Consider the following 14,684-nt stretch of genomic DNA (forward strand, 5'->3'; position numbering starts at 1 on the left):
TCTCCAACCCAAAAATTTTTTGTTCTGTGACTTTGATCATCGCTATGACTATGATCAAGCTTCGCCACTGGGGTGGAAGCCCGAATGAACAATAGAAGCCCTTTGAATAAAAAATGACCATGAATGAGAAATTGTAGATTCGATATTAAAATAATAAGTATTCAATTTAATGTTATTAATTAAAATTAATAATTAAAACTTTCACCTCCGGAAATATATAATAAATATATAGCATAGCGTATAAGTGAAGCTCCATAACCATAAATATCGCTCCCCGCCAAACCGACCAACTGTGTCTATAAATTCATTAGATTTACGCACAATGGCCAAACGCCGTATCGACGACACCAATGCTAATGCTAATGGTGGTAGAAGACCCAAACGTTCAAGGCCTGATCAATCAGAGCCTCACTTCTTCCAAGATCAACGTCAATTGGTAAGATGAGATATTTGTTTTGATGGCTCAATTCTCTATTATTTTGTTTTATTGCAGGAGGAACCGAGGTATATATGATATGATATGATATGGTTCGGTTATATTGGTTGTGTATTGACAGTGGGAAAACATTGACTCCCTCTCTGAATTCAACTCTCAGTGAGTTGCATTGCATTGCATTGATTATCTTTTAATGTTTTTTTGTTATAATATATTATTCAATTCAAATCATTCAGGATGCATTTGAAGAGGGTGGGAAGAAAGTCTACATCTTCAAGTGTACCGATTGCCTTCTATATATGTGACTTGTTTTTTCTCTTTCTTTGTTGCAGCACAATTAATCCATTTGCAGGATGTTACAAAAATAACCTACATACCCGTAGTTGTTGCGGTAAAGAATATATTATTTTCTTTTCATTGTTTTTTATGTTGGACAATCAGATTGAATACAAGAAATTGAGAATTCTGCTGCAAGTATGTGCAGCAAATAAACAGCCAAATATATGTGAACTTAATTTTATTGATAGAACATATTTGATGTTTACAAGAGAATAGCCCTATTTATACAGAAAACATCGCTTCTAATCAACGGTAATACTAAGAACGGTTATATACAGCAACCGTTATAAACCCTAATTAATATACAATAATAATAATTACATAAAATAAATAACCTACTTTATGATTAAATTCTAATATTTTAGTTTTGTATTTTTAAATAAACTTTTCTTTGTACAATTAAACAGGTTGTGTCGCCGTTTCCTCCTTCTGATAAGATTGTATATACCTCTATACAAATGGCGCGTGAAGAAATTGTTGACATGAAGAAGATGAGAATGGATTGGATTCCATACATTCCACTAGGAAAACGGTAGCCGTTTTCTTTCATATTGAAAGCCGTATTTGATCAATTCCAATTAATGATCATAACCGTTTAGCCTGATATAAATCTTGTGTTTACAGGGATCGTTCCGCTGCAAGACTTAAAACCCAAATCTTTGTATTTAACTGTGTCCAAAGAAGGTATCCATCTTAATGCTTGTTTGCAGTTTGGTAGATAATGTTGTTGACTATCTGATGTGGCACAGGGCTGGTTTAAAACATTTGAAGCTAGAGCACATCAAGAAGTTTGGATACTGCGTGCCGTGTAAGTACATATGCAGACAAATACTTTTACTACACAATTTTGCACATTATACACTGCAATATGGAACATATGCTATGTCTTGGAAGGTGAAATCATCTTCTTATAAGTGAATTTTTTTTTCCTTTTCTTGGCAGACATTCATAATCCCTTAGTGGAAGATGAGGCTGTACCGAATACTGTTGAGCAGATTATGTATCCAGTCGAACCAGCACCTGTAAGCGCTTGTTTAGTTGTTTATTTTTCCTTGCATTCATACCATAATGTTTGAGTGAGGTTAGCACCAATTTTCTTTTCATTTTTTCTTTTTATGAACTTATATAGGTTGTCTGTGGGTTTGATTGGGAATTTGATGATCTTGAGGTGAGCCCTCATTCTCTTTATATGATTCTATTGCTTTATTAAGTATAATTTTACTTGTAAACATGAAAACTTTTATCTTTTATAGGAGTTCACTAATAATCTTATTTCTGAGGAGACCTGTCTGAAGATCAAAAGGATGGCTTCAAGGTAAAGCTCAACCAAGTAGTTAAAACTTTGTTTTCTTCATTTAATGTCTTTATTAATAAAAACATTTCTTCCTTTGTTGTGATTTAGGAATTTGTGAAGGAAAGGGTTAGAGAAAGAAAGAGAGCTAACCGTGAGGTAGTTTGTTTAATTAAATATTACATTTACGTATATGAGAAGACGAGGTTTATAAATTAAGGGAGCGTTTATCGGAAAGGGAAAACAGAGAATTGGGTGAAGAGAGAGTGGCTGCATTTCAGAACATGAAGTTTTATAAATTCTATCCTGTTGCTACACCTGATACACCAGATATCTCCAGTGTCAAGGTTCGCCTATTTCTCCTTTATTAAAATTTATATTTTTCTTTACATTTACTTTGAAGTTAACAATTTGGATCCATTTTGAAATTGATATTGGCATGCAGGAACCATTCATAAATAGGTATTATGGCATGGCACATCAAGTAATTTGAGCAGCAATCTTAGTGTTTTTTTATCAATGAATGAGAGTTGGATAAGAGCAGACTATTTGATCATTTTATATATGAATATTAGTCTATTTAATTTGTTCTTTTTAGTAAATGCATTATGGTGTTTGTTTCTCAAAAAGTGTGAGATGATGGGTTCAAATATAACTTACCATTAGACTGGAGTATCAAATGATAGAACATCTCCGAACATAGTCGTTGTTTTCCATATTCGTCGTTTTCAGCACTAAAAGACTCATAAAATGTCAGCTAAAAACTCTTTCTTTTGAAACATGCAACGTACGACCATTTCGGCATACTCGTCAATGAAAACTAATTTCTATATTGAAGTTCTCACAATCTGTCTTTGTAACACCAACTTCCTTAGATCCACCTTAATGTATTCTCATAAGGTTAACTGCCTTAACAGGACCAACATTAAATATTTCTTTTCATAATTAACATTAAAATATGATTAGAATAACATGCAGGTTTCAGGACGACATGACAATTTGTAATACCTATCCTCTCAATACTGACATGACATTCGGTCTTTCGTATTTAATTTCTTCATCTCTTCCGAACTATAAATACAAATGATCGCTAGTATAGAGACAACTAAAATTCAAAATACTGATATAGAAATATAACAAATTAGAAATAAAACGACAAAAATAATGTGTTTGGAAATAACAAACATTAAAACATTAAACACGAACTTTGGTGTGCTAGTCTTGGTATCAGAAAGTTCCATTGAAAGGCTCTGATGAACGAAATCATGATCAACAAAAAAGAATATGCGTAGAAATTTTTGATAATGCCACACCCTTAATGACATTAAATCATAGGATTGCCTAATTCAAACTTATTATTTAAGATACCTGGCAATAATGGTTGTTGTAAGCTCTGTTGGAAATAATGAACCGGTTCGAGTAAGTTAACGTGGCTGCCGTAATATAGTTCGTAACTGTCGCAATATAGTTCATTATAATTATTCAGCTACAACTCATAATTAATATTTTTTAAATGATAAAAAGCTTCAAGCATCTTAAATTACATTTTTATCCCCAATATTGGGTGACAACATCGTCGATACTCGATAACAACAGAAGAAACATGAGAAACATTCGGAGAATATTTATACACACCTAAAATAGCTACCTCATTATTGAAAATGAAACACACCCTTCTTTCTGTATAACAACTGGTTGCAATTTTTTTACCGTTTTAGTAGTCCCCCCCTGTATGAACACGTTCAAACGGTTGAGCTCTTCTATGTGTTCACTAACCACAACACGAACCGCATCACCTATAGAAGCCATGCCCTACATTCCCATGATTATTGCCAATACACAAGAAGTTATTAAGATCAGTCACATTATTAGCGGGGTCAACAGGTAGGTTAGGTGCGTTGGTGTAATGGGCCAAATGGGTTTGGTTCAGAACATGTGTATATTAAGTGTGGATTGAGTGGGCTCAAAACACGATTATGCCCACTTGTACAAACTGGTAAAGAACAATGTGAAATAACATAATGGAAGACACGTTCATGTGGATGTCCAAGACGATGATGCCAGACAGTTGAGGGAATTTCGTGGCTGTGAAGACATGCTTAGGAATTGTTTTTATTTGAGGAAGCTGAATGGAGTATAGATCATTTTCACTTGGTCTCATAAAAAGGATATTGTGTGAATACTCACCTTTCACAACAAAGAAAGAAGCATGAAATTCAAAATAATCATTATTATCAACACAAATATTTTTAACAGACAATAAGATTTACTGAATTGCTGGAACATGAAGAATATCACAAAGATTAAATGTTTTGTTGGGCGAAAAAGATTTAGATGAACCAATGTGAAGAACGGGCACAAGCTTACCGTCACCAATGTGGAGGGAATCATTACCTTGGTAGACTTCAGAGTTGTCAAGGTTTGATAAGTGAGAAGTAGCATCGCTGTTAGCACCAATGTCGGGCAACCAGGTGGCTCCTGATGTCGAGCCAGAATTTGATAAATTTGTAAAATTAGCTTGAGGTCCAAACCGAGCAGTAGAAGTAGTTTGGGTAGGGCATTAGGATGGGAGATGGCCAATACCACAACGGTTATAGTGGCCATACACTAGATTCTGAGTTGATGCCTAAGCAAAATGCCTAGTAGATGGAGCTTGATTGTTGTCACGGTTTCGGTTATTGTAATTACCATTGTTGCCTCGAGAATTACCCCAACGATTGCCTCTTTTGTTTAATGGTCGAGAGGCATAAAACACCTATGGATTCATATTGGGTGAAGTAATAGGGTTTAACTGATAACCCAGCTGTGATGTCAACCGCAGCAAATTATTTAGTTGTGGTTGGATGATAATAGGATTACTAGTAGTGGCAGCAAAGGCTTGTGGTGTTGGGACAGAAAGGTTAGGATTAGGTTTGTAAACCATGTAATCATGGTCAGATAAGAGACCATGCAACTAGTTGAAGGTCATTGGTGGGTAACGGGCCACAAGATTGGACTTTAAACCGTTGTATTCATCTCGTAATCCAGAACGCATAACAAGGTCTTTATCCATCATGGGTTCACCAATATTGATTAAAGCATAAGCATTTTCCATAACACGGGTTAAATAAGTGATAGGGGTTTCATCACCCATCATCATTATTCGAAGCAATTGTGTTTTCAACATATATTCACGAGAGGCTGTGTGTGGTGCATATGCACGTTCTGAAGAAATCCAAGAGATCTCTAGAAGTCGTACCTTGAACATGTTGAAGGGATGCTTCAGAGATGGTGTATAGGATGATCAACCGGACATGAGCATCGTTGGCTATCCACCAGGAATAACTTGGGTTATCAGGAGTTGAAAATTCACTTGGTTATCTGGTTGAATTGAAATATTTGCTTCAGGGCAGGTATGATACCATCAACATAATCAAATGGATGTTGGTGATGAGGAAAGGGTCGATCATCACCTTCCAATACCCATAGTTTGTTGGGGAGAGGGTGAAGGCGAATTATGAGTAGTTTTCTCTGCTGTTGTAAAGGCAACACTTGTAGCCACGACAATTTCTTAGCCAGGAAAAAAATACAGAGGTTAAGGAAGATGGGGTTGTTGAGTTACCTTGGCTTTGATACCATATTTGACTAATGAAAGGTGGTTGTTTTATTGAAAGAATAGATATGTTACAAAAGAGGCTCATTTTATAGAGCAGCATATTACACTTAGAACCCTCTATTATAATAAATATAAAATACATGGTTTAACAAGTTGGTCAACTTACCAGCTAGTCCAGTTAGAAAGTCATGCTTAGCTTTATAAATAGGAACTTTGTAATTCATTTTAGACTTGAGAGTTGAGACACATGGACCAAATCCATATGTTAGATTAAACCACAGGGATGAACCGTGCAATTAATTCTTACGCGTTACTTATGTAGTTATGTATAAGGGTTGGCTTTGGGTAGGGTGCGGCCCAGCTGGGAGCACCACCCCGAATGGTTCGGCCCGAAGAAGAACCATCCTGATCGGGATAGCCACCAATCTATGAAGACTAAAGAAAAATAAATTTTTGGATGGAGTGCGAGCACTACCCCGCCTCAATTGGCATCGAAGTGACAACACCTCCTGCCACCCTAATATGATGTATTGGTACATCTAATCTTGCTAATTATATATTGCTTTTGATATAGAATAAGAGTAGAGTGCCATTTTCGTCCTTATGGTCTAACAAATAATGCGAATTTAGTCCAAAAAGTTTATTTTTTTATATGGACCATCCACGTTTTCCAATTCTGGCCAATTACATCCAAATCACTAACCCCGTTATATTTAATCGTTAAATCAGGGATAGACATGTCTTTTCACTCTTTCTTTATTATCTGAGTAAAGTGCCAAAATTGTCCATGAGGTTTGGTCACATTTGCGAAGTTCGTCCAAAAATATTTTTTTCACAATTAGACCCTCGATGTTTCTCAACCGTTGCCAATTTCGTCCAAATTGTTAACTTGGCCTAAATTCAACATTAACTCAGGGGTGTTCCTGTTCTTTTACATATATGTTAACATCATCATCATTGTAACAACTCGGTTTTCCACGTACAGATTCAAACCCGTTATTCGACCCGTTTTATGGTTCGAGAAGTTTTAACAATAAAAGGTTCATGTTTATCGAGGAAATTTTATGCAAATTATATTTATTTAATATGTATTAAACTTTAGAAAATATACATTTTTAACCCTAAATTCATGTTTTAACCTTCATTGTTCCCACCTGGTATCTTTAAGGACTAAACTGCAAATTTTGTTTATCATCTTTATAACCCATACCCGTAACCGTTAACCCATGATCCGCTTAACCCAAACCGTGAACCCGTTTAGGTTACTTGAGCCACAATTGTCGTCCTAAACTTGGAATTGAATCGTGGTTTTGATTTCGTTTGCCATAAACGACCTAAACAACCCCATTAATTTAGAAACAAGATCAAATAAAACTCGTAATTTATATACCTATGAACCGACTAACCCTAAAATCGATTATATATTCTAGGCTTAACCATAATGCAATTAATCTCTTCTGCACACCTCTCATACCTGCGCCTACTGAAGCCCTATGATTAATTTGATCATCAAAGTCTGTTACTACCTTTTATTAACAAAAACACACTTTTATTAATAAAAACACACTAATCCACTTCACGACACGTTATTCCTCTTCGGCATTTAATCAAACAGTTGGCGTGCAACCTACAAACACACTTTTATTAACAGAAACACACTAATCCACTCCACGACACGTTATTCCCCTTCGGCATTTCATCAAACAGTTGGCGTGCAACCTACACTTTACCTAACTTCACATACCCATTTATCACCGCAATCCACATAACATCCTAACTCCGGTGTCGGCACTCCGCTAAACCACAACATCGCCATCACTCACCCGTCTAACCAACCACAAACAACATACAAACGAATCAACCCATTTAGCACAAAATCATAACTTTCCGGTGGTTAAACGCAATGGTGGCGGGCTGAACGCGACGGTGGCCGAGTGGGCAGTGGTGGTGACTTCCGGTGGACGAACACGATGGTGGCAATGGATGGCTGAACGAGGCGGCGGCTGCGGTGGCGGTGGCAGCGACGCCATGAAGTGGGGGTGGCGGCGACGCGCAATGGTGTGTATCTGGATGGAGTCACCGAAAAAGGATTTAACTTATGGCAGAAAGGGGTGTATTCGGTCGCCGGAAAACCATGGAAACCATGAACTGATGTTATGAGGACGGTGGTAGGTGAGGACGGTGGCGGGTTATGAGGACCGTGGCGGCGCTGGGCAGTGAGGTGTTTCTAGATGGAGTCGCCGGAAAATAATGGAAGCAATGAACTGATGGTAATCTGGTATTGAAAGGTGAAAGAGAGAGAAGAGATACTTAAATGCATTTCAAAAAATAATAAAAGAATTTATTCCAAAAATAAATAAAAGAATTATGGACGTTCATACCCCCGTGTGTTATAATCAATTCAATGGTTCAGATCTTTTCTTACACTTCTTATGAAATATTCACTTCTTATTTTAACCTTGCTCTATATGTATGTATGTATGTATGTATCTTATTATTAATAATAAATCATTATTTTGTTTTATTAAAACCCGACACTAATATCGAGGTTTCTTGTTGTTAAATTATTTTTATAAAATCGTTTATATTATATATATATATATATATGTTGTTATTCGTTTTAAACAAAATTATAATAAACATGTTAATATATTTTTACCATCGGATTTCGTTAACGATTCTAAGATATAAATTTTATTATAATTATATATTTAAACGATTATTATTATAATAGGTCTCAACTTATATTTATTCATATTAATTATTTGTAAGTTTGATTATACGTTAAACAATGAATTTTTATAATTAAATAATAACAATAATCCGTAGAGATCAATCGTTTAATCCATAACATACCAAACATAATTGTAACTCAAATCATATCGAAATCCTAAATTCGTTATACGTATTATATCATTTATAATTCACTCATAACATTATTTAATTAGGATTCTTGTCGGTAATTCTCGAGGAGTGTGATTATCATTTCTTGTCGTGTTCATTCTCGTTTGGCTTAATCGATCATGTGAGTTTGATCATTCCCCTTTTTATATACTGTTTTCAAATGTTTTGGGGACATATGCGTACTTACTCATATTTTCTATTATATATATATACTCAAAATCGCAAACATAATTATTGTGTGAATATCAATTGAATGCTATTTGCTAATTGCTACATGTTTAATTGTTTATTTGATAACGTTTCGGAGAGGTCCAACATATCCCCTTTTGTATAGGGTCCTCATTAGTATGATCATACGACCGTCTTAGTAACCGGAGCCCGATTCGCTTGGCAAAGGTAAAACGACAACCTTAGTCATTGTAATCAATGCCCGATTCGTTTGGCAACAATTTCATTGGCACACACGATTTGGTTAGATGCATGATTGTTATGATCCAATTGATTATTATTACATGGTTGGTTTGCGCATTTATCATTTATCAACTATATATATATGCTATTATTTAATGTTTCAAAATTGGTGATCATCTCACTCAACATGTTTGTTGACAAAACTCCATTTTCTACGCATATGTAGGTTACTTAGATTGAAGTATGGATATTTAGTCAAGACCATAGGTTACATTGAAGACAAACTTAATTTTAATTGATTGTATTTATTCATTTAAATTGTTTTGTTGTATTTGATTATTGTGTGTTATTTGAATTAAATAATTAATTAGATATTGTCACATTTTACATATAATAGTATCTTCGAGCTGTGAGCAATCGGATCACGCCCCGACATTTCTACCTTAGGTTGGGGTGTGACAATCATCATCATCATCATCATCATCATGATGTAGTATATGTTTGTTCGATGACATATATAACATCTCACGATTCCTATGTTTGAATCCCAATATATTATCCGTTAGTTTATTTTTCTTTATTTTTAGTCATATAAAGGGTTTCGCTTAATGTGATAATAGTAATAATAATGTAAACGAACATGCAAAGGACAGTAACACTCCTGAGTTAACGCTGGATCTAGACCGGGTAAACAATTTGGACGAATTTGACAACGGTTGGGAAACATGGAGGGTCTAATTGCGAAAAAAAATATTTTTGAACGAAATTCACAAATCTGACAAACCTTGGGGACGATTTTGGCACTTTACTCATATAATAAAGTAAGAGTGAAAAGACATGCCTACCCCATATTTAATGATTAACTTTAACAGCGTTAGTGATTTGGATGTAATTGGCAATAATTGAAAGATGTGGATGGTCCATAGGTAAAAAATAAACTTTTTGGACTAAATTCCAAACCAAAAGAACTAAAATCACACTTTACTCTATAGATTAATAATATGAAAAGGAATATAAAAGAAAAAAAGTCTTTCTTCAACGTATCAAGTTGGAATCCAATAAAAAATTCAGTTGGTTTTCGAGTGGTGCGTTTCTCCGGAACAGGTGATGGTAGAATTGAATTACCTAACGTTATTTACGATCACAAGCATATGAGATCCTCTCTTGTCGTTGGTTTACACCGGGTAGCCAGACTTTTATGGGTTTTTGTTTGATATTTAAATTATGAGTGTGACACTTTTGTATGGATCCAGCTTTCATTTGTAAGGCTGAGGGGTATGGGGGGGCTTTAATGGGGGCTCCAACCAATAATATTATGACGTGTGGCAGAGAGAGAAACTGGATTAGGGGGGTGTTGGAGCCCTCGTTGGAGCCCCTGGCCCTGGTGTGGAGGGGCTCTAGCGAATTTTTTTATTATTTTTTTATAAATATATTCAAACAACGTATTATTAAAAAAACTCATAATTATTAAAAAAACACACATTAATAAAAAAACACATTAATATCTAAAAATAAAATAAAAATTAAAGTACTAAAAAAACATTCTTCTTATTCTTCGGCTTGGTCTTATTCGACCAACCTCTTTCGGATACGTTCCTTTTGCTTTTCCATTAGCATTTGATCGACCGGATTTAGGTTACTGAAGTCTCTAGGAGACGGTTGTGTGTTGGATGGTTGAAAGCCGGATGATTCTTGCGGCTCCGAATAAAACATCGGTTGGTGCGGTGACGACCATAAATCGTCGTCAAGATAATCTGAATCAAGGTTTGGGAACCAATTTCCAGCCATTTTTTTTTAAAAAAAGTTGAGAAGATGAATTGATTTTGGGTAAAGGTTTGAAGTTTTGGTATAAAAATGGGTAAAATGGAGTATAATTATATAGGAAAATATTTTTTTTTAATATTTAAGAGCCCAACGGCTCTTTTCTAAACCCAATGCAAGATTCTCTCTCTCTTCAGCCGCTAACCAGCTCACGCCTCTCTTTTTTTTTCCGTTAGCGCCCCCGTTAGCGCCCCGGTGGTGTGGTGTTAGCGCCTGGGGGCGCGAGCGGAGGGGCTCTAGCGCCCCCGTTGAAGCCCCCACACCCCTCAGCCTAAAAGAAATCTGATTAATTAATTAATTATTATCATTAGTTTAAAAGAATATTATAACTAGGAAGGTAGATCTACTACTTGGGATTCACGAGACTGCCTTAGTTTTCATTTTTCTTAGCTTTTGTGAGCAGCAGCATAAGAAGGAAGAGAAATGTTTGTCAACGAGTTGTTGTTACTTGAGACACCACCCTTATTATTAATATTAATATTAATTTAATTTCATCTTTTATCTTTCTCTTTCTCTTTCCATTAGATGAAATGATGGTGAAAACCCATTCATAGCAGCAGCATTCTCAACGGCTGCCTGTCAATAATTGAAGAGGTAGGTCCCAGCAGAGTCCAGTTGGACCCGCAAGACTCACCTTGAACAGGGACGTCTGCGCAATAACCAACTGCTCCAGCAGGACACCATGCTCAAAGAACCTTACGCGCAGTACGCCAGCTGTACCCGCATGGAAAGCCTCCCAATGGTGAAGTACCCCGCCTGTTCCCGCAGCTGCGGATACAAGCCATCAGGGAAGGCTACCCGCACTAACAGCAAAGCTACACGCACAAGGCATTCGTTCAGTAGTCACATGAAGGAATGAGCAAGGCGGGAACACTCCCGCCTAAATGAGCCAGTCCGTATGCTTCTGGAAGGTCTTCCGTACTATACCTACTAAGGTATGGGAGGAACAGACAGTTTGACCAGAGCAGCCCATGAACTAATCACAGGGTGACAGCTCACCGACAACAATACGATGAGGAGCACCCTCTAGTACTGTTCGTCACTATTAGCCGCTGCTTACTCACCAACCCTTACGATGGGACGTGCGCAGCCTACAGTTGGTGGAACAGTGCGCAGCCGGCAGTAAAAGGAACAGTATACAGCCGACCTTATTACTGTTGGCCGTAACCTATCCACCAACCAGTATGGCTTGTGCGTGATCCACTGTTGGTAGAACAGGAATACTATTCAGCCGGCTGTACCTGCTTGGAAACCTACCTTCGGCTATAAATACTCCAACACCTTGGAATGGTAAGGACATCATCTGATATCCCAATCTTATCTAGCAATCTCTTAATATACTCCTATATTCAGAGCAATCTAGTCTGATTCTCACGCCGGAGGGTGGTCACAAGGAGGAACCCCCCCTTCTCAGTGACGAGCTTACGGTGTCTGTTTTGCAGGTCTCCTGAAGAACAACCTTCTCAGCTAGATCTCATCCGTGGGAAACATTACTTAACCCCCAGATTATCTATAATCTGTCCAGGGTTCACTTAGTGTTTCTTCATTGGCGCCATCCGTGCATAAAAGCTAGAACTAATTTAGTTTTTTCAAAATTTCTGAAGAAATGGTTAACATTACTCCGGTCCAAAGGCCAGTAACTGACCAAGAAACCCCGGTAACCACAACCCCAGCAACTGGGGGGAACACAGGCGGTTATACAATCCTTACGAACACTACCCCGACTACCCAAGCCGGGGCAAGTGCAGTAAATATTCCACTAGGGTTCACCGATGCCCAGTTGGAAAAACGAACAAGGGTCCCTCGCCAAACACTAGATCAAGCGAAGGCTTGGGCCGAAGAACGTCAAAGAGAGTTCCAAGCTGAATTGGACGAACGCTTGCGTTCAGTTCAACAGGCTGACGAATTCGGCAGTACTCGCCAACACCTCAATATGAACAGCGAGGGCGAGTACTCAGACGACGAGCGGGAGGAGTCCGATACCGACGCAAACCCTCGCCATAAGGCGAAAGGGAAGCGTAAGGAAATGGACTCCCAGCCGAAAAGAAATTTTGGGGAAGCTTTTAAGCTAACGACTGCGGAGAGAAACCCGCGTGACTTCTCCAAAACCTTTAGACCAACTGCTACAAATGCAGGAAAGTCAAAATTCGCAAGGGACATTGCGGAAGCAATCGCCCCAAGAAGTGCCAAACAAATGTCCAACATTGGCACTTATGATGGTCTATCCGACCCAGACGACCATTTGAACAGGTTCATCGCGGGGGCTACCGTCAGTAACTGGACGGAACCCACGTGGTGTTACATGTTCCAGATGACTCTGGTCGGAGCGGCCAGGGCATGGTTCGACCGTTTACCGGTCCACCACATATATGACTGGGCGGACTTTCAAAACAAGTTCAGCCATCACTTCAGCCAACAGAGGAAATACACTGAAGAACAGTGGACGATCCTCAACTGCGTTAGGGAGGAGGATGAATCTTTGTTAGACTTCATCACCCGCTTCAACTCCAAAAAGCTAAGTCTTGGCAACGTAAGTGAAGATCTTGTTCGCGCAGCCTTCATCCAAGGCGCCGAATACCCGGAGCTTATCCGCACATTGACGGGTAAGGACGGCATGCCATCAACATGGGATGCCATCATGACGGCGGCCAAGCGCTTTGCCGAGACGGAGAAGCAACTGGGAAGGGACCTTCCCCAAAGTGCACACCTCTACACGCAGAGGACAAGAGAGAACAATGTCCGGATCGCCCGGCAGAACAAGAAGAGGAAGCTAGGTATCTGGCAGTCAAGGGTAAACTTTGACACCTCATCCAGCTCTCAGCCTCTTGTTGGCGGAAGAAACCACACACACCCTTCAAGCCAGAAGCACCGGTGGACGCCACTCACCAAAAGCGTCACGGAGATATTTGCCACTGAAAAACTACCGTGGCCAAAAGCTCCAGTGATCCGGCACCGACCTAATGCGGATCAGAGCAAATCCTGTGACTTCCACGGGACAAAAGGCCATGGCACGGAAGAATGTACATCCTAGAAGGATATTGTTGAAGCATTCGTAAAGGATGGAAGACTGGCACACCTGGTGGCATCAATCAAGAAGGGAGGACGGAAAGACAACCGGTACCGAGGCAACGGACGAAAGCCCGTGGACATCAGCATCAACATGGTTCATGGTAACATCAGAGGAAGAAAAAGGCGAACGCCAGAACCATGTGCGTGGAAGGAAGCTGAGGTGCGCTTCCCGCGAGTGCCAGGAGGACCCAGCAAAGAAGGCCCTATCGTCATCAAAAGCCAGCTGGGGCACTACATCACCTCCCGCACCCTTGCTGACAACGGCGCATCGTCAACGGTGATGTACAGGCAGTTCTTTGACAAGCTAGATGACGAAGACAAGGAACGCCTGGAAACGATCAACGCCTCGATGGAAGGGTTCGATGGCAGCACAAACACCCCCCTGGGTATCCTATCTTTCCCCGTCACTCTTACAGATGGGAAATACTCCCGCACAGAAGATGTGGACTTTGTCGTTATGAGACAGCAACACCACACATACGACATCCTCTTCGGGAGAGACGGGATGGCAAGATTCAACGCCATGGTATCCTCAGTCCACGGCATGATGGGATGGCCAACAGCTGAGGGTGTAGCGATGATCACCGGCATTCCCCAGGTATGCATCGCATCTGTCTCATCTAAACCCAAACCAAAGATGGCTAAACCAACCATCACCGAACCAGAAAGATGGGCCTTCAACGGCAAATACCCGGACCAGGCCGTCACCATTGGCCCAACAATTGTTGATCCCACACGCACCTTACTTAAGCGCTTATTACAAAAGAACGCCGACATCTTCGCGTGGACACCAGCTGACATGACTGGTGTACCCCGGA

The 14,684-nt window shown here is 39.0% G+C and overlaps 1 pseudogene; it reads left to right on the top strand.

The window, feature by feature from the left end:
• The first annotated feature begins 322 nt into the window (after positions 1 to 322).
• LOC143606037 (protein HEAT INTOLERANT 4-like) lies at positions 323 to 2,559 on the top strand (annotated as a pseudogene).
• Positions 2,560 to 14,684: the final 12,125 nt, after the last annotated feature.

Source organism: Bidens hawaiensis, unplaced genomic scaffold (genome assembly GCF_021521415.1).
Source record: "Bidens hawaiensis isolate Kalapana, Puna unplaced genomic scaffold, B.hawaiensis_p1.1 tig00072691_1, whole genome shotgun sequence".
NCBI lineage: Eukaryota > Viridiplantae > Streptophyta > Magnoliopsida > Asterales > Asteraceae > Bidens > Bidens hawaiensis.